Here is a 21,985-nt window from a genome sequence, read left to right as displayed (position 1 = left end):
TTTAAATATTTCCCCCTTAACAGACTGAACTTGAGGCACGCAAGATGGAAAGTCAAACAATTGTGCAGCTAAGCCTAAAGGTATTTCCTCCATTTTTAAATACTTCCCCCATGACAATTCGAACTTGAGACACGCAAGACGAGTAATAAATTAGTTAATTGACAAATTATGCTTTTAAGCATAATTTGTCAATTATATAAATCACCTGAGTTATTTAAGTTATTTATAAACTCGGGTGATGTCATCTAATTCCGTCGATCAAAAGAAATTCGATAGAAATTCATCTGTAATGATTGCGCAAGCATTAAGCAATTGAATTTATTTTACGGTTAATTATTTTTGTTCGATAATGATAACAATTCAAGGCATCAAACAAAATACATTGTCGAAGATAAAGAAAACGGAAAAATGCAGCGCAGAGCGACCTTGACATCCTGTTTGGAAGAAGGATTATTTGAACTTAATTTCTTATTGGATTCCCCGCCACTTTGCAAATCATAATCTCTCGTTTTCTCGTTTTTAGTTTTTTTATGGGTGATTCAAAAATGAAAGTTGAAAATATGTAAGCACATCACGCTTTGTTTTCACCCTGTAGCTATATCACGCTATTGAATCTGTGGATATCTTCTGCGTTACACAACAAGAGAACACTTCGCGGAGGAATACCATCCGGTGATACTTCGTACTATATTTTATAACCACTAAATATCTAATTTAAATAGTGCGGAGGAATACCATCCGGTGTGACTTCGTGCTATATTTTTTAACCACAAAATATCTAATTTAAATAGTTGTTTTTGTGGTTTTAAACGAGCTTCCTAGAATAAAATGTTTTAAGTTTTTAAAATATAAAGTTGAGAGAAACTGGAATTTATTTCCATTCAGTAAAGGTTTTTGTGCTTGATGTCAACTGTTGCAGCAAATCTTTCTAATAATATGAACTATATTTGTGTGATTGATGAGAGGCATTATTATGAAAGAAGCGTTGACATTATGACGGAATAATTCAGGTAATAATTTTGGTTTTTCTTTTTTGCAATATAAACCAATATTAACTTGTACACCTATAGCTGCAAACTTGTGCGGATATTGGAAAAGACTTTACGATTTCGGAGTAAATTAATAATTAAATTGAGAAGAATTTTCTGAAAGTTAATCCATTTGAACCTGGCGTCTCTCTTTTAACCCTTTAATGGGCCATTTATTTCTAGTATAAGTAAATTAAAGAATGTTTGGAATTGAAATTTGTATAAGAATCGTAATTGATATAAGGAAAAAAAAACTAATTGAGCTTATAAAAAATTAATCTAAATTTTAATGCCATTTTTTTGGTGGTAAGTATACTTACCACGGCCTATTAGGAACTTATTGACTTTTATTTTGCGTTATTTATAAAATAAATTTTATAAATGCTACAAACTTCAAAAGGAATTATGCATTTTATAACTTTTATACGTTTTCTTAAACTAACAAATGGTTACCAAATTTATTCAAACCCACTTCAAGAAAGCTGAAGTTATTAAACAAATGGAAACCTAAATTAAATGAGGTAAGAAAGTTTACCATGGACTCTAAAAAGTGGTGGTAAGTATACTTACCACGGCCTTCGAAAGGGTTAAAAGGACTTTATTTTATTTTACAAAGAAATGAGTGGTAGCCAATGTGTTTTTAGGTTAGGATTTATTTTGCAACAATTAGATAGTTTTTTCTACCATATTTTATTTTCATTTAACATTTAATGACAATACTTTTTTAAAAATAAAGTGACACACAACAGAAAGAACTATCCACTTGGAATAAACAAACATGTACTCCTATTTTCATATTAATTTTTTTCATAAATAGAACATTGTCTGTGCCTGAGAATTAATGGGAAAATTAATATAAATGGGTTAATATGCTATACGTCTGGTTCAATATTAACTTTTTACATTTAGTTTTGACTTAAAAGCACTTTATGTAAAAAGTCGTAGATTATTTATGTTTAGATTTTAATGATTTCAGAGTTTGTTTACAATTTGACATTATTTAACAAGCTGGATAATTTGAACAAAATGGCATTTTATATGTATGTTTGAATTACTAATATTTTGTGGTGGAAGAAAATTAGAAAAATAAGCCAAATTCATTAAACCAAGAATTAAGTATTAAAACATAAATGATGTTAATCCTGAGAAAATATCCCAAAGCAGAGGATTTAAATAAAAGTAATAAGTAAAATAGTCCGACGTAAAGATGCAATTGACCGACTTTCTTGCGTAAAAATAAAATAAATAATAACTAGAATAAAAACGTAAAGTCCCTCTCTTTTCTTTTTAAGTTTAACCTTACACCGTGACCGAGGTGTCTTATCAAAAATTTAAAAATGTTACCAATTTAATTTATTTCATAATAAAGTGCGAGTTGTAGCTCTCACTTTATTTTAGGCCTCTGCTATTGCCCAACCGCAAAAGTGGTCTACTTACATGATATTTGCTGAATCTCTCATTTTTTGCCGGAGAGTTTCTTTCGAATTTTAAAGTTTTAACAAAATGTAAACATTAATGTTATCTAACAAAGTTGATTTATGATACTTATGGCCATTATTACTGATAAATAATTAAAAAAAAATATGCGAAAACCTAACAATATTAAGTGCCTGCTTGTTTTAATAATTTCTTCCTACTATTTTAAAATCAATTGTTATGGATCTAAAACGACGAAGAATCTAAACCAGATTGTGAAAAAAAAAGCAACAGCATTTAAATGAAATCAATATTTCTTTCAGCGTGATTTATTTATTTAGCTTTAACCGCTTCATAATTTAGATCCACATTAGTGAACCTTCGTTTCTTAGCTTCTAAAAACACGCTATAAGACAATTTGTAGTTTGATCCTTACTGAAGAATTCGAGGATGTTTAAGCTTTCTTGGGATTTCAAGAGATGCAGAAAATGCAAGTTAATTGGGTAGAATACCACATAAACAGAAGTGATTTTCGAAAAATTATATAAAATCTACGTGCCCGAAAACGATAGTAATTTTAAGTATTATATAATTTTATTCTAATTTTTTTCCCTTTTAACTTAGTAGTTCCGTGATTTGTAAGAAGCTTTTAAATTTTTATTTACTTAATATTTAAAATAATGCAGACAAAAACACGCAGGCTCATGTATGTGTACCTTGTTATCGTATGGTTAAATTTATGACAGTAGTTAAGAGAAATCTCATATTAAATCTATATAAAATATATCTATTTAGAGAGATTATATCTATTTAGTAATATTTTTATGTGTATTTCAATTAATTGTTTTATGTCTACCTTGGTATCGTAGGTCAAAATTAATGACAATGTAGTAGCTAAGAGAAATCTCATAGTATTATAAAATCTGTATAAGATATATCTATTTAGAGAGATTATGTCTATTTAATAATATTTTTATGTGTATTTCAATAATTTGTTTTATGTGTACCTTGGTATCGTGGGTCAAAATTAATGACAATGTAGTAGCTAAGAAAAATCTCATAGTATTATAAAATCTATATAAGATATATCTATTTAGAGAGATTATATTACTAAATTAGTAATATTTGTATGTTTATTTCAATTAATTGTTTTATGTGTACCTTGGTATCGTCGGTCAAAATTAATGACAATGTGGTATCTAAGAGAAATCTCATAGTATTATAAAATCTGTATAAGAGAAATCTATTTAGAGAGATTATATCGATTTAATGATATTTTTTTATGTGTGGTTATTAAATTGTTTTATGTTTGGCTACATACATACGTTTAATGACTAACTTTTTGTGTTTTTTCCCCATATTTTTGAAATTTTACAGTCAAGAGTAAAATATTTTTTTTAATAATTAGTGTTAGATTCTTTTGAATTATTGTTTGTTTGGCGTGGTATGCATGATTAAAATAGTTTTGAAACTGCTATATAAAGAAGTATTGCAATGTCCTTAAAAAAAACTTCTTAAGAAAAACTTTTTTCCCCTCCAAATTATTATTAAATCTATTCATCACTGAATTTAAATAGACCATAATATAACAATTTGCATATTTGTTCTTACTTTAGGTGCAATTTAACATTTGTAATATTTATATTTGTTCACTTACTTAAGACCACGTAAGTGTACTTAAAATTATTAGCCCCCTGGTAGTATAATTCATATTTTCTTTGTCTAATTATTACTTATGACAGTAAAATAGAAATTCGGAATTGTAAAATATTTTTTTGCTATATTCCTTTATACTTTAGTAAAGAGGTTAATAAAGAATTATAGCAGCAATGGATTCAAAATGCCTGTCGTTACTTTTTCATCAAATTAGAGCCCATGGTATTAAAAGAACAGCCAATTTTTCACGCTTTTTGAGAAAATTTCTTTTAGCGATACCTTAGTTTATGTTTTAATGTTTATAATTCTTTGCGCTGTAAACTTGATTCTATTATCAAATTATGTTTACAAAATTTCTAATTATGTTTACAATTCATTGCGCTGCAAATTTGATTCTTTTATCAAATTATGTTTAGAAACTTTCTAATTATGTTTATAATTCATTGCGCTGTAAATTTGATTCTATTATCAAATTATGCTTATAAAATTTCTAATTATGCTTATAATTCATTGAGCCGCAAATTTGATTCTATTTTAAATTATGCTTATAAAATTTCTAATTAGTTTATATATTTCATTGCGCTGTAAATTTGATTCTATTATCTAATTATGCTTATGAAATAATCAAATTATGCTTACAAAATTTCTAATTGTGTTTATAATTCATTGCGCTGTAAATTTGATTCTATTATCAAATTATGCTTATAAAAGTTCTAATTATGTTTATAATTTATTGCGCTGTAAATTTGATTCTACGTTATTTTCCATTCCACTACATGCATATAAATCAAAAGTTTATTTAAAACGCACTTTGTTTAACTCTCTCGTGGTAAAGCTTTTAAAAGGTTGGCAAAATTAACAAAAATTTTGAAAGCTTCAGCTGTTAACCGTCTACACCAGAGGTCGCCAAAGTGGTCTATATAGACCCCCAGGGGTCTATTGACCCCCGGGGGTCGATCTGAGCCAAGGGGTCGAATGGGGGTCGATCCGAACCGGCAGGGTTGATTGGTCGAAGGATTATCAGTATTTTCAGATATGTGACAATTAGAAATAAAAGAAGAAGACTTGGAAATAGATACAGGTAATCTTCAAAAATTGAGCGACGATTTTAAACTGCGTTTTGTTGATTTGGAAAACATTGACATCCCTGATTGGATTATTGTGCCATTTTCTGCTCAAATTGAAAACGTGGACATCAACTTGCAAGATGAGCTTGCTGAATTATTATGGGGATTTGAAGCAAAGACGCTTTTTAAAAATTTAACAATAAGCAAATTTTGGACAAATATAAATATAATGCAAAAATATGTAAGACTTTACGAAATAGCTCAGCCATTTATGATAGCATTTCCAAGTTCCTATATGGTTGAAGCCGGTTTCAGTCACGTAAATTCAATCTTAACTAAGAACAGAAATAAATTAAATGTGGAGTTTCGAGGGGATTTAAGATTAAAATTGACCAATTTTGAACCCAATATAACGAACCTTGCAGAAAAAAAAACACCAGGCACACCCATGTCATTGATTAAGAAGCAATAAATCCGTAGTTACTTTACTTATTATTTCTACTTACTTATAATTACTTATTATTTCATAAATATTAAGGTATTTATATTTCAACATTAATATATTTTTCATAAAACTATTGTTACACTATGTACTATTACTTTAATAAATGTTCAAAATCATAAAATAAATGTACAAACACAGTATCTAATAGAGTTTTATTTTAATTAACAGAAAATTACTTTTATGGGGGTCGATGGAGATTTCGAAAAATAATGTAGGGGTCTATGATCAAAAAAGTTTGGCAACCCCTGGTCTACACTATCTAAATTATTTTGTATAAAGTGCAGTAGTTGTCAGGCCTGTATTAATTAATAGATTCACAAATTTGGAAGAAAATATAAATATTTATATTATTAATAACATCGCGGAAGAAAACTATCTTCTTTCGGCAAAAAAAACCCTTAAAATTGTAAGCAAACACTTTAATATTCTAGAGAAAAGGAAACCGTCTCTATTAAGAAACGTCTGGCACAGATAGATTTATAATAAGATAAGACTCAATTTGAAATTAAAATCTTACAACTTTAGTTATTAAAAATATTCTTGTTATTGAAACTTCGTGCTTTAACCAGAATGGATGAAAATTATCATAATTGTTCTGACATTTTTTTTTTTAAATTTGGAAAATACGCTGTAGCAACTAATTTCCGTTAACGACTTGACTGCATAAATTAAGATTTTTTTTACTATTTCGTGCTGTGATTGGTCAACTTCTTCAACTTCCAGTTTCTGCACGTGTCGAGGAAAACTTCTTTCATTGAAAGTGAAACAATTGAATAAGAAAAACCAATTATGCTGCCCCAGACATTTTCACTGAATAGTGAAAATATCTTGAAAAATTGTTAAAGTTTACATTTTTCTGTTAAAAAAACCACACAAGTTATTACAGTGTATTGACGGGACTTAGAAGAATTAAATAGAAAAAATTTCTTTCTTTAAGCTAAAATTAAGATTTAGAGGTCTGGTATAACATAGACAGGGGTCGTACACGCATGGAAAAATTAAAAAGTGGTAGTGATATTAAGATAAAAGATTACATTTTGTTATGTTTTTTATTTACAGAATCAGTTTTTAACTAAGTAAATTGATCCGAAGTTAGAGGTTATGATTTTTAATTTCAAAGTGTAATCGAATTCTAAGAAAACTCTGGTTCCTTTAGAATAAAATTGATACAACTTTTTAAGTTTATTCAGGTGATTACGAGCCGTGGACATAGACATAAATCTTTTTTTTTTTTTTTACTTGTTAATAATCCAAACGAGCTGATTTACCTGTAGTAAAGCAGCGATATTTGAAGAGTTTAGATGAATAATCGCATTAACGAAAATCGGAATTTGCGTAGTTTCAGAAAATATTTTTCTTAGTTATTGCAAAAGTAACGTATTAATATCTTAATGCAATAAAATAAATGAAACTCGCACATCACTTCTAGCAAAATCCTTAAACATAAATTAACATGTTCTTCAGTTCTCACAAAAGTTTTATAAAAAGTTCCATTTTCGTTTCAAAATTTCTGCTTTAATTTACTACCACTGAAAATAATATTTTGATAATATCTCAAATGTTGGAAGATTTTTAGGAGGTAAAACATAACGCATGCATTTTATTTTATTTTCTAACCGGCGGTGAACAGCTTACCCTGTTCTGAGTTTACGACTATCAATGTTCAACTCCGTAGCCTTGCAATTTTGAATACAATCCAGATGACAAGGGAACTCCAGGATCATGTATTGGGAAACATTTGCCTTCGTGAATAACTTTTTGAGGGAATTAACCGGCATTTGCGTTGCATGGAGAGGAAAACCTCCTATGGTTAACCTGACGGTAAGGGGACTCTGACCCATGTTCCGTCCAAAGAATATATAAGTGAGAAGAAGACCAGCTCTCATAGGCTCCCATGTAAACCTGTTCCGGAGGCAACGACCTCCATCGAGGTGTGGAAGTATTGCTAGGAAAACAACCTGCCTCCTATCAGAGGGTCCCTCCGTCCTTTCCCCGTAAGCAACCCCACTCATTTCTCCTTGTCTCCCCCCACTCATGTAAACAGCTAATGAAAAGTGACTCAAACCCCGTGTCTGCTTTTGTTCTTTACAGACTTATATGGTTTTGAAAAAAGTTTACTAATTAAACAAGGAAAATATTTACTTGTAAATTCATTAAAAAATAAATATAATTTATTATTTTAACATAGGTGTATAATTTAAATAGATATCGGTCACTTAAAGATGTCACTTTAAACAGTCACTTTAAATATGGCGAAAAATTTGTTGTTAAACAAGTTTAGAGACGCTATGATGGATGAAAGATGTGCGCATGCGTCGGCTCAGAAACCTTTGGCGCTTTTCTTGTCATACAGAGGGACCTTGCTGGCCCCTGCTGCGTATCGGAGAAGCTAGACTTCTTCTCACACTGTATATTCTTTGTTCCGTCTACTGATGATATTTTACTTCAGCAATGTGGTCGGTGCGAGCCTGGTGCGGAATTCGCATCGACCAGCTATCGCTGTTATTCGAACCCGGGTGGTCACCTCATTGGGAAGCGTTTGCACTATACCCTGAGCCATCACGACTCACACTACACTTACAGCAGTGTTTCCCAAACTTATGACTTTTGTGTACCCTTTCTAAATTTTTCGTAGCACCTGTGTACCACTAATAAAAAAATTAATGTACTTTTTACCATAAAAAATTGCACAAAAGTTAAAAATCACAGCTGGCTGTTGACACCACTAATTGTTAACTGTTATCACCACTAATTGTTAACTGTTAACTCTGCATAAATAGCCAATAGGAAAAGACAATTGTCTTGGCTAGCTTTGTTTGTAAATAAATTTTTTTATAATTTTCGTTTGTTGCAAGATATTTCGCATAAGAACGCGTACCCCCGCTAAACTGTTTCCGTACACCTGGGGGTACGCGTACCACACTTTGGGAAACACTGACTTACAGGAATAAAAGTAGTGAAAAGAATATAAGTGAAGAGGCAATTTGATGCGACATTAGTACTTCTCCACCTCTTCATAGCGCGTGGAAATACATTTTACCCTGACTTGTCCCGATCTGTCCATGTGTTTTTTTTTTAAAAATTAAATTGTGCTTTTTTTTAAAAATTTTTTTCAATTGAAATGAATCTTCAGAAATGGAATTTACAAAAATTATTTGATGAATGCTAATTAATTAATTAACTAATAATTAAGCAAATTTTATGCTTTTCTTCTGCGCATTACAAAAAGTTAATTTCGAAAAGTGGGCACAGTATCTATCAAACGCTTAACACGTGCTGCTGTTCATGAAATCTTAAAAACAAAAGAAAACTCAAATGCAATTTATGCTGAAAAATACACACTGAAAGCTAATGATGCAATTCTAGTCCCGTTTTCTAAACAGACGGTGGGCACTAATCTGTTGATAGTTAACTTTTTCTGCAAATATTGAGCCGAAAACGTCAGGGTTAGCATTTCTGTTGCACATGAAATTGACTTACTTTTAAAATAGGCTCTTTATCTATTCCACTATTGTTTTACAACAGTTATCAAGAATTTAAAATCTTTCTTTCCTCCCATTAAACAATTGAAATCTTTTACAAAATGCAAAGAAGCCAATTTATTTTATCAAGTTTAGTTAATTTAAATGATCAGAGTGTATTTGCCAGAACCTGTCAGACACGTTTTTTAGCAATAAAGACAAAGGGGAAAAAATGATGCGCAACTTCTTTAATTTTGTGATATTAATGTAATTGAAGAATGTGTAATATTGCATAATTCAACATCACAACCTTGGTATGATAATTTACTACTTACACGACACGCATTTATTTAAGTTTTTGACTGAAAAAAAAATTCTTAGCCAAAAAAAGTAGGTTTATGCGTTTTTCTTTTCTTTTTTAAAATAACGTTTTTAGTAAGTATCAAGGGCTTGAATAATAAAATAACGCACAATCAGTGATAATGTAAGATCAATTCAAAAATCAGAAAAAAAATGTTCCCCAGTTTTAGCAATTAAAAGTTGCACTATAATAGATACAGATACACTAGAGTGTTCCCAAATGGTGTTCCCCTAGGGTTCCGTAGAAGGATCATACTGCCGTGCAATTGAAAAAACAATGCAAGTGCTTCACAATAGATTTCGAGAAAAGTGGCTTGACAGCTGTTTTCTTTCTATTGCAGATACTATGAACCTAAAATATAATTTCAGAAAACTGATAGAATAAAAAAATTTTTTGAAATTTTTTTTTTTGCAATATGTAGCTTATCACACATAGATTGCAAATAAATAAAAATTTCAACTTTGAATTTTTTGACGCTAAACGTTGATTTTTCATTTGCACGGTAATATAAGGGTCCTGAGACTTAGAATTTTTTTTTTACCAGATATGATTTTTGAGACCCTGAAATTAAATTTATATCCTATTAACTACCCATTATTTATTTAATATTTTCGTTATTTTAGTAAAATTATTAAATCAAATTTCTCGTCAAGAAAGAAAAGCGAAATTAAAAAATATTCTAATAGCAATATATTGAATGAATAATGAAAAGAGCACATTTATATAAAATTGCATTAATATTTTGCATGGAATAAAAATGACCAAATTCCTCAATGAAGAAATAAGTTTCTCTAATAACCATCTTCAACGTTTATTTCCATCCTTTTTTGCCTTTATTTCAATGAATACTAAGATTTAGATCATTTATATTTAGTTTATACATACACTAAAATCAAATTTGCTGACTACATGCCGTTCCAGGCCAGTAAATTTAACTGTTTGATATAATAAATACTGATAAAAGGATATGATGTAAAAATATCATTACGTAATCATTCATTAAATACTTTCAAAATAATTAATATAATTCTAATCTTTAAATTTTAGGGGGACTGGAAAGTAATGTCGTTTAGATGGATTACATGTTCGTTAGTCTTAAAAACCAATTCAATTTTTTCGATCCATTTCAATTCATTTTCGATCCGGCAGTGAAAGGTTGTTGCTAACTAGGGTGAATACATTATTTTTAAAAAATAAAATCTTGATAATAAATATCAAGTGCACAGAAACGACACTACTATCCGACCCCCCCCCCTAATATTTTCATTTATTTATTAATTTATTTATTAAGGTTCATGGTCTGNACAAACCTGACTTTCTCAAACTTTCCAAGGAGATGCAAGCACATTGTTCGCATTAATAAATATTTATTAAGTATGAAATTTAGTTTTATTTAGTGTAATAAAAGTTTACTAAACAAGGAGATTTGGCTCCCAATTTTTTAAAAAATTGTTGTAATGTTCATATTTGGCTCTTTGGCTAAAAAGTTTGCCGACCACTGCCCTAGGGTTCCGTAGAAGGATCATACTGCCGTGCAATTGTAAAAACTCTGCAACTGTTTCAAAATAGATTTCGAGAAAAGTGGCTAGACAGCTGTTTTCTTTCTACTGCCGATACTATGAACCTAATATATAATTTCAGAAAACTGATAGAATAAATTTTTTTTTTGAAAAACAATTTTTTTGCAATATGTAGCTTATCACACATAGATCGTTTTTATACATTTTTAATTTAACAAGCATTGTTTTTATCAACTTTTAACTGATTGTTTTGATTCTTAACTTGTTCTGCCTTTTAACCTCTTTATCGAATTTTAACTTCTATATTTTATCACTGTTTTGCATGTTCCTGCAAAGTTTTAACATTTATTGGTTTTTGGGTGATTTTGTGTTTTTTTTAAACCTTTTTACTACTTTATTATTTTATTTGGTTTTAACTTGTTTTATAGAATTGTACTGAACATTATTTTAGATATTCAGATTTTTATATTCACTGTTGATGTAACTTTTAGAGATTTACGTATTTTTAATGTATGATTTGTGTATGTATCAACTCTCGTATGCCCTAAAATTGGGCGGGGCGAGATAAGAATAAACTTATCACGCATAGATTGCAAATAAATAAAAATTTCATTTTTGAATTTTTTGACGCTAACGTTGATTTTTCATTTGCACGGCAATAAAGTGGGTCCTCAGAGTTTGATTTTTTTTTACCAGATAAGATTTTCGAGACCCTGAAATTAAATTTATATCCTAATAGGATATAAATTTCTTATTAGCTTTGTTTCGACTACCCATTATTTATTTAATATTTTCGTTATTTAAGTAAAATTATTTAAGCAAAATTCTCGTCAAGAAAGAAAAGCGAAATTAAAAAATATTCTAATAGCAATATATTGAATGAATAATGAAAAGAACACATTTATATAAAATTTCATTAATATTTTGCATGGAATAAAATTCCTCAATGAAGAAATAAGTTTCTCTAATAACCATCTTCAACGTTTATTTCGATCCCTTTTCGTCTTCATTTCAATGTAAATCAAGTTTTAGCTCATGTATATTCAGTTAATAGATACACTAAAATCAAAAAATTTGCTGACTACATGCCGTTCCAGGCCAGTAAATTTAACTGTTTGATGTAATAAATATTGATAAAAGGATATGATGGAAAAATTTCATTCCCTTTAATCATTCATTAAATACTTTCAAAATAATTAATACAATTCTAATCTTTAAATATTAGGAGGACTGGAAAGTAATGTCGTTTAGACGGATTAAATGATGACTAGTCTTAAAAACCAATTCAATTTTTTCGATCCATTTCAATTCATTTTCGATCCGGTAATGAAAGATAGTGGCTAACAAGGGTGAATACATTATTTTTTAAAAATAAAACCTTGATAACAAATATCTAATGCACAGACGACACTACTTTCCAGTCCCCCTAATATTTTCATTCATTTATTAAGTCTCGTGGTGCCTTGGTTCCACCAAAAGATAATCGATCATTTAGGTCTACATAGCTGAAAAAAATTGGCAACCACAGCAGTAGATTGCATAAGAAATTGTGCGCTTAATGTTCTTAACAGTTTTCTTTAAAACTGTTGGAAGAACTTTGGCATAAAAAGAACTTTTAAGCTTTCTCCTCCATATTTGGTCGACAGTAATTCTGCTTAGGTAAAAATGATACTATTTCTAGTTGCTTTATGATATTTAAACAAGTGCTAGTAGCTAAAAGAAAAACTGTTTTTATCATTTTTTTTAAAAAATTATACAAAATTAATATATTTATACAAAAATTAACCGATAAACATATTCTGGCTAAATAGGGCGTTTCTGTAGAGTTAGGATTTACGTACCTGTCAAACGTCAATTTTTTCGAGAATGGTTTTTCCGAGTTGTTTCGAAATGATAGCCAAATTACATAGATGAACTAAAAAAGATGTATATTTTTCCGGTGTTTAAGCACACCATTCACTTGTCAAAGCTGAATTGCCGAGTTAAAGATGACCTTTAACCATTCTTAACAGTCAGTGTGAAAGGTAAAAAGATAAAAGTGTGATATATGAAAACAAAGAACATCATTATTCCATTATGCTTAGTATTCAAAGCTAGAAGTAAAGGATGAATTAAATAAAATAATTTCGTAGTATTGATTAGGTAATATCGCTGGAAAAGTGCGCAGTCTGATGTGTTTCTCTTTTTCCAGATTTTGACATTGAAATATTTCAGTAAAATTTACAGCATTGCATTTAATAGCTTTGTCAAAAAAAATTTATTTGAAAACCTGCATGTTAAATGGTTCTGTATTAAGATCTTTATGGACGCATGTCCCATGAACAAAGTCCTAGTCCCCTATCTTGAAATAAATTCGTATTGATTTGAAACAGTGAGGAGTTTTACTTACTTAGGATCAATTATTACCATTGACAACAGAATTACTCCTGAAATAAAAAAAACCGACTCTATTTGGCGAATAGGGCTGTCTATGGGCTGAGAAGATTTATTAAATATAGGTATCTTTCTAGAAAAACAAAGTTCCTAATCTACAAAACTCTTGTCCGGCCAGTCTTGACTTACGCTTCTGAAGCTTGGACAATGACAAAATTGGAGGAAAATTGTATCGCAATATTTGAGAGAAAGATTTTGCGGGTATACTTGGTGGTGTAAATGAAAACAATAACGTGAGAAGGAGATTTAACTTTGAACTGTACAAGATTTATAAGCAACCTGATATTATTAAATACATAAAAATAAATAGAATGAATTGGATCGCCCACATGATTCGAATGAGTGACGACAACACATTAAAAAAGATACTGCCTTTTAGTCCCACTGGAAAAAGAAAGCGGAGAAGGCCGCGGTTGAGATGGGCTGACTCAGTGGAGTCTGATTTTCTTGCAATTAATGAAAAAAATTGGAGATCAAGGATAAATCGGAAGTCGTCAAGGAGAAATCTTCAGAGGAAGGCATTGGCTCACATTGGGCTGTCCAGCCAACTTCGATGATGATGATGATGATGGACGCATGAACCGTTTGGCACTTGTAACTTTTTTTAAAAATTTATTTCGGTAGGTGGTATGTTTTTTTTAAAATTTTTAAAATTTTATTTTATGAAATACTGCCTTATACTGTTGATGACGCGCAAGTGAGAACTGGTCTGATCAACGAAACATAAATTTGTGGTTTCAGTTTGATATCGAACTTTGATTTAGAGGAGATTTTACTTATGAGCAATGGTGATTAAAATCATTTAAAATTTTATAAGGCCCAGTATTGATATTTAGTAAAAGCAGTATTAGTTTTTTTAACTGTATTAGTTTTTAGTAAAAGCACAGTATTTAATAGAATAGCATAAAATGCCAAAAACGGATTTACTTTTATACTTATATATTTTCAAACATATTTTGATTTGCAGTTCCATTTAATATTCCTTTTTGTAATGATGAATCTATCATAATTTTTACCAAGCATTTTTATCATAATTTTTACCAATTTATATACAACATTTACATAGAGCAGAAGATTCTGGAGACAAGTTTACAGCTTTATTTTCAAAGAACAAGTGCACACTTTTTTAATATGCAGTATATACGAGTAGTTATTATTTCTTTTATATCATGTGATCTATAATACCCAGACTTTTTTGTCAGAATCGATGCCGTAAGATGTAATCATAATGACGGATGAAGATCTCAAAATATTTACTGGTTAGAATGATTTTCGGTTTCATAAGGGCATTTTGCTGCGCAGTATAGATTCATTTTATAAATAAACATTACGTTTCTATTAATTAACGATAATATATACGCGAAGAGCTTAGTTTATTATGTGAAAGAGATTATTTAATGTTCTCATCTGTTAGAAAGGAATTGCTAATCTACAATTAAAATATATATCTTTCAAGATTTAGTTTAAGTTCCCTTACCAAGTTACTTTTAAAAAATAACAACAATAATAGGGGAAAAGGAGAATAACGAAAATAAATTTAAATATAACTTAAAAGATTTTATTATTAAATGCATCAATTGTTATGATCAAAAGTAATTAAATCTATTAAAACTAAGATTAAACTTATTCCTTAATAAACTTTTAAATTTCTTGAAATTACATAAAATAAAACTTAATTCAAAACAAGATGTTTCAAATTTTTTTAAACCTAGTTGAAGACTTAGTTAAATAGCGGTATAAAAATTATCATAGGTGCAAAAATTTACCCAAACCAGGGTATTTAGTTTTAGATTTTACAAATAGAATTTTTAATAAATTTAGTTTGAATACAATGATTTGTAAAATTAAAAACTTTCTTCCCATTCAACTAAATTGTAAACTCACCTTTAGATGTACAAAAAATTTAAGTTATCACGTTATTACCGGGGATTTAGATATTATTAATAATGATAAAAATAAAAAAATTCTGCCTTTAGGTTCTAAATTTAGAATATTCAACTTCCAAAAATAACGTTATTTTTACTTTTATTAAAAATCTTGATAGGTTTATTTGAAAATTATCTTACAAACTTAATTTTCCACTTGAAAGATTTTATGAATGGAAAGAAAACATCAGTAAATATTTCAAAATTAATTAGAAAAGAAACAAATTAATTTTTCAAAAAAATTTAAATTTCAACTCTGAACTAAAACAAGAAATTCAAAAAATTCAAAATGAATTTTGCATGACTATTGTTGATAAAACTAGTAGTAAGTTAGCTATTATTTAAAAACATTTTTACAAACAAAGTCTTCTTTCTAATTAAATTAATTGCAGTATCACATACAAAAAATTCAACACCAGCAGTTATATTATTATTATTAAAAAAATTAATGCTATCTAAAAAGACTTAAAATTAAATCAAATAATATTAAAAATTTTCCTTTTCTTTTTGCTAATCCGAAATTCCATAAAAATCCAACTAAATTAGAGTTTATCGCCAGTGGCGTTAATAGTAACATGAAGAAATTGACGTTGACATTCGGCATAAAACATTTTATTAAAAAAGTATACAATAAAATTAGTAAGCGTACTAAAAATAATAATCACATAAATTGAAATATTAAAAATAGTACATAGGTTTTAAAAACACTAAAATCTTTAAATAATGTTGATTCTCTATTCTGTTGTGATTTCGAAAACTTATATACTTTCCTTCCAACAAAGTAACTAATAAAATTATTGATGACCTTCTTCAAATTCATAGTTTATTTAATCTTAATGATATTATTGATGATGAAAACTGGAAATTTCCAGTTCATGTTAACTTAACCAATAATTATATTCTATCTAATGACTGTATTTTCTAACAAAATAATGGTATCCCAATGGAAAATGATTTCAGCACTAATGTTTGTAATATTTTTCCTTTTCTCCAAGAATTCGTTAAATCATTTGTTAATCTTCCTACAAATTCCTTCTTTCTCAGATTTATTGATGCTCTTTTGGATACTAATTCTAACGATTTTGATATTTTAGTAAAAAGAAATATCCAAGTGAATTAATTCTTAACAAAACTAATCCTTGAAACTTTTCCGCATATTTTCTAGATTTATATCTCATTATTAATGAAGATAGGAAAATTACATTTAAACTTTTTAGCAAAAGAAAAGAGTTTGACTTTCCAATTAAAAAGAGCATTGATTTTAATTCCAACTTAGCCATTCTAAGGTTTTACAGGAATAATTCCTATTACAATTATAATTGAAATTATAACATGAATGCAGTTTGAATTAAGGAATAGAAATTTAACTATAAAACTAGAGAACAATATTTTGTCCTTTCTGTTGCACTAGAGATTTGAACAAATTGTTTTAGGTATTTTCGGGACACTGATTTCAAATTTGAAGTCGCTTTCCCTCTAAAAGATAAAGTATTCATTAAATTAAATAAAACATTACTAGCCAGAAAAATTTAAAATTTGTTCAATTGAATACTAAGTGTTCATACTTCTCTGTTACGTAGGGAGTGGTAGGTAGAAGGCGATAATACGTTTTCATTTATGATGAGATACGTTATTGCCATATTTTTTGTCTGAAGTGATATTTTCAAAGGGAACAGATAACTGTTTATCTGCTCATATAAACTTGCACGTTCTTCATAAAGTTTTACATTCAGACAAAACTAAACAAAACAGAGAATAAAATTTTTAAAAAAATCTGCAGTTGATCGAACACATTAATTTCGGATTTGAAATCTGTGTACCCAAATGAGTTAAAATCAATGCAACAAATTGTTCCCTAGTGTAATCAATAAATTGTAAACAGCTCTATTATTTACTTTTTGGCTTGCCAATATGTAATTTCTTTTCTATTTTTGATAATGTTAAAAAAATGCATATTAGAGGTAATCTTGACAGAACACCAGTATACCTTTATGGCAGATAATACAAGAGGGAAAGAATTGTAACCAAAAAACTACTTTTCCTCTGGAAAGGATTATAGTTTTCCTTAATTTTATTTTCAAATGGCTTATTGACCAAAACGACATGTGATAATGCTTGATACTATACTGCAATCTGGTGCTCATCAGTTAAATTAAAGTTTAAATTTTAAAAATATTAACCCCTTCCTTCTCGCTCCCGTGAAAATGACGGGGTGAGATTTCGCCCGCTATTTCTCGCTCCCGTGATATTGACGGGCTGGAGTGTTCAGAAGTAACGCGCCAATAATAGTAAAACTAATTAATTTCTTTTGTCCGGAAAACATTTTATTTCTCATTTTACACACCTGATGGCAGTACCAGGATATTTTTAAGGTAATTGTAGATAGTTAGTTTATTTGAAACTAATTGAAGCACTAAAAACTAAGATCAATAGCTGCTCATTTCACCTCCGACGCCTCATACCACAACTATCAGCACGAATAATAGTCTTCAATTCCAGCATCTATAGTCTACATCAATAATCCAAAGCATCAATAGTCCACAGCATCAAACACTTTACCAATACTGAAATCCTGACCTATGCTACTTCACGTTGACTATCAAATTACAGCCATCCACAGATTACAGCAAGTTGCTCTTATTATTTTCATTTTCCTTTAGTTATACAAGGAAGGTGCTTGTCTCCCTGTAACAGCCACCCCATAGACTGCTGAACTCAAACTGTCGTTTATTTTAACTTCTTATTCTATTTCATGATCTATGGGATATAGGCTTTCTGCGCGGCATTTTTATAGTGCGGCATATTTAATAAGTGGTTTCAACTGTTTCAAGAGGCTAGCGTAAATTTAATTGTTTTTTTTTATTGCATGTCAATTTAAAGGATTTAGCAGATCAGTTATAACACATATATTTAATTTACAAATACAGCTGATCAAATAATAATTAGTTACTTTCAAGGAGTCAAAATCCTTGATCTTTTTTTCAGTATTTTTTTTTCTGAAACGTGTCGACCCTGAACTCATAATAGTAAATAACAAATACCCACTCGCCAATTCTTCCGGTTTTCCCGGAAGAATTTATTTTTATAATTAAAGAGGAGGCAAAATTTATCGAATCACGTGTTATTTTTTCATTAAATAAATACGGTTTAGAATGATATTGACTACCATTACGCATAAATAATTTAAATACATAGTGGATTTAATAATTAGCTATATCTAACCTGCCAACTCTTCCGGATTTTCCCCAAGATTTTATTTTCATATTTAAATTGGTAGCAATACTCGGGTTATTCCAATTAACTTTTTGAATTATAATGATAATTATAAATGAGTTTGACCACCACTATATATAAATAATTACAATAAATATATAAAAGCATAATAAATATTGCGCAAGCGAATTTCAACGGGATCAAATTATAAATATATTTTTGAGCCAGATTGTTTTTCGTTTATTGTTTTACAACCACTCTGAAAATCCATTCTCGGACAGAGTGAAAGTTGGCAGGTATGCTATATCTTTAAGCAACACCAACATACATTCTTAATTTAATTAGCCCAGAGATGCCAACTTGCTCCGGACAGCAAATATATATTTTAAAGTGGTTGCCTATCAATTGTGATTCTCAATTTAATAAATTCAATTTAGTAGATTTATTTCCACCACTATTTTTAAATAATTCGTAGGTTTATAAAATTCATCACTTTATAGTTCGTTCTTTATGATATACCTCTTAAAAACCAAGCAAAAGAAGTGACATATTTGCAGAATATATTTTGCGATTTACCGCTTATTACATATTTGGGCGTGTCCGGAGCAGTTGGCATCTCTGTTAGCCTAAACCTACCACTAGGAAAACGCATCTTTGCAAAGTGTAACTAATTGGTACTTCATTTACGCTTAAACTGGTGGGAATTTTGTTGTTAGTTTGGTTTTAGTGTTGCCGTTGCTATTTTTTAATCATAATTAATTTACCTCACAAAAAATAGTTTGTACTTTTGATTTTTATAATAGCAAGCAATCACTTGTACGTATCTTACTTCTTACCATATTTTTCATTTATTCATTCAATTTACTTTTTCAGATATGTATTTCAAACTTAACAGGAGGACTCCAAAGCAGTGCGATTACATCATTCCATCAACTATGCTGCAATTACCGAATTTCCAGACCAAGAAAATGCATTTCGTGTTCATAATGTGCTTGATAATTGTTTTCGTGCACCAATCATCACCAAAATCTTCTGTGGACTACAAAACAAAGTTTGCTTTGGCTCAAGCTCACTATGAGAGAGTGAGATGGAACACTGAATGCTCACGACCACAACCTCGAGTGTTCCGGGTTGGAACACCGGAGTTGAAACTTGTGCCATCTGCCACCATACTTCACAGATGTGGGGACTCTACGGGATGCTGTGACTTTTCAGTTGAAAGTTGTGTGGCAAAAACCAAAGAAAGATTAAAACTCTACTTTTTTGTAAAATCTTCAAATGGCCGACAATGGAGGAAAAATAGGAGATTTAAAGTGACAAAATTATTTTTGTCCAATCATACTTCGTGTCATTGTGTTGATAAAAGAAATATACCTAGGTGATGTTGTACCTTGTTGCATGATCTTCTTGTTTTTCAATTATTTGGTTAACAATGATCGCAATGTCAACAATGGAGAAAGAATAAAAGACTGAAAATGACGAAATTATTTTTTTTTCGAACTATACTTCGCGTCACTGTGTAGAAAAGAAATATATAAAGGTGACATGCATCATTATATCTTGTTGTATGATATTTTATTTCCTTATTTGGTCAAAGATAGTCCTAGGGCTGACAATGGCGGTCAAATGGAAGACTAAAAGTGGTAAAATTACTTTTATCTAATCATACTTCGCGTCTTTGTGTAGATAAAAAAATATACCAGGGTGATGTTTCACCTTGCTCTAAGATTATCTTTGTCTTTCATCATTTTGTCAACTATGTTCGAATGACCAACACTGGACGAAGAATAGGAGACCGAAAATGACAAAATTATTTCGTTGAATAATACTTTCTGTTATTGTGTACAAGGTGGTGTTATGACTTGTACAATGATTATCTTGTTTTTCATTATTTATTGTCTCCATACTTTAATTACCAATTTTTCCAAAATTTATAAATTTTACATTCAGCTGTTTAATTGTTGTGTTAAGTGAGAAAAATTATTCTATTCCACAAACAACATAAAATACACAATTGGAACAACGGATAGAAGTGAATGTAGAATTTAGTCTCACAAATGTCGGTAACGCTTGCATTGCATTGAGCATTAACAATATTACGTATTCAAGGCAAGGAAATCGAAATGAGTTGTAATTTATATGTGACGTAACATATCAGGAAGAGGATGCGTCACTAAGATACAACGGGTTCGTGAAGTCCGTGTTTAGCTAAATAAAACAAGCTTCCTGAGAGATAAAATGATTGACTTATTTTAAACTATCAAGTGACAACAAATTAAATCTAATTAAGAGTTGTAATTTTTTTCGCATTCACTTCTTTTTAAAGAGTTAGGGAAATCGAAGCATCCTATAAGTTTATCGAAGCATGAAATAAATTTTAAAAGCTGTAAATTAACATAGCTGTAATTTTCCCCCCATAAATTTTATCTTCCATGCAAAAATGAATATGCCTAAACATTTACCAATAATTAATTTGAGCTTATCTAGAATTTTTATACAAATTTGAACATTAATCTTGATTTAGAATTATACACAAGTTAATCTGAGTGTACATTTTTTTTAACAATCTTTTTTCTTTTTAAGACAATTGTTGATTTTGTACACACTGATTTGACACGGGGTTTTGGTTGATGCTTCATAAAACTAATTATTTAATATTTAGTTATTAAATAAAACAAGTAAAANTTACCGTAGCCTTAAGACAATTGTTGATTTTGTACACACTGATTTGACACGGGGTTTTGGTTGATGCTTCATAAAACTAATTATTTAATATTTAGTTATTAAATAAAACAAGTAAAATCAAAATGAAATTAATTTTCGTCAAAAAATTCTGTCTTGAGAAAATAATGTTAAATTTAAATTAAAGGGTGATAATATTTTATTTTCCCCATCTTTTAGGAGGAAGCACAGTTTTTAACTTCTACTATTTATAAAAAAAAATATAGTATCTATATACATGCATACCTTTTCATCATCTTCAAAATTTATATGGGCACCTGAGACCCCTTTGCCATCCACCTTGATGTTTTAACTTTAAAGTACTACTTTCTGGTAACGGTAATTGAGTGAAACGAAAATTAAATATTTTTCATTTTAGATTTGGAAGTTAACCTCAGTTAACCTTTTCTGAACACTGTCACACAAGGTTGCCAGACTTGGAAATTAAAAAATATACTACAACTTTACCTGAAAAAATACTACACATTCTTAAGCGCCATCTACAGTAGTAATTTGGAAGTTTAAATAATATTAGAAGGATAAAATACGACTAAATAAATAATATTACTATTAAAAGGATAAAATAAAAAGATATATTACTGAGAATAAAATAATTTTAAAACAGAAGTGCAATTAACTTTTCCTTTTTGTGCGCTTATACTTCAGGTAAATGCGTAGT

At 29.4% G+C, this 21,985-nt stretch overlaps 1 long non-coding RNA gene across 1 annotated transcript; it reads left to right on the top strand.

Annotated features, from left to right (window-relative positions):
- The first annotated feature begins 296 nt into the window (after positions 1-296).
- LOC110283201 (uncharacterized) lies at positions 297-20,543 on the top strand. The gene is made up of 2 exons (XR_002376806.3): positions 297-1,010; positions 19,459-20,543. It is a non-coding gene; the product is annotated as an uncharacterized lncRNA (long non-coding RNA).
- Positions 20,544-21,985: the final 1,442 nt, after the last annotated feature.

This window comes from Parasteatoda tepidariorum, chromosome 10 (genome assembly GCF_043381705.1).
Source record: "Parasteatoda tepidariorum isolate YZ-2023 chromosome 10, CAS_Ptep_4.0, whole genome shotgun sequence".
Taxonomy (NCBI): Eukaryota; Metazoa; Arthropoda; class Arachnida; order Araneae; family Theridiidae; genus Parasteatoda; species Parasteatoda tepidariorum.
The sequence above is the reverse complement of the archived record's forward strand: the minus strand, read 5'-3'. Positions and strand labels throughout refer to the sequence as shown.